This window comes from Rhagoletis pomonella, unplaced genomic scaffold (genome assembly GCF_013731165.1).
Source record: "Rhagoletis pomonella isolate Grant_MI unplaced genomic scaffold, Rhpom_1.0 Rhpom_scaffold_00001, whole genome shotgun sequence".
Classification (NCBI taxonomy): domain Eukaryota; kingdom Metazoa; phylum Arthropoda; class Insecta; order Diptera; family Tephritidae; genus Rhagoletis; species Rhagoletis pomonella.
The window spans coordinates 90929055-90929454 of record NW_023458555.1 but is presented as its reverse complement, the minus strand read 5'-3'; positions in this window follow the sequence as shown (position 1 = coordinate 90929454).

The window sequence follows — 400 nt, the reverse complement described above, 5'->3', positions numbered from 1 at the left end:
ACTACTTCGATCACGTGCTCCTCCATGTCGGTTCGCCCTAGCCCTAGAACTGCAAAAGAAGGGAATTTTGACTTTACCTTTTCTAGAACCGTATTTTGCGCTGCCGACAGAGAGTGCTGCACAGCATAAAATGAGAGGTCACCTTCAGCAGGTACGAGCTCTGAGACAGCCGAACCACACATTCGCTCACCCACACCCCTACTGACCACATTCATTTCAAACAAACGCCAAAAATCTATACCTAAATATTCTTCTTGTGTAGGGCTGCCAGATATCTCTGTTGCCAAACCGGGACACTTAAGGGGAGAAAGGCCTCTCGCTCCCTTCCCTTTACGTACGAAAGGATGTAGTAAAATTTTATTTTGACAAGCAAAAACAAAAACCTTAAAAACATGAGATC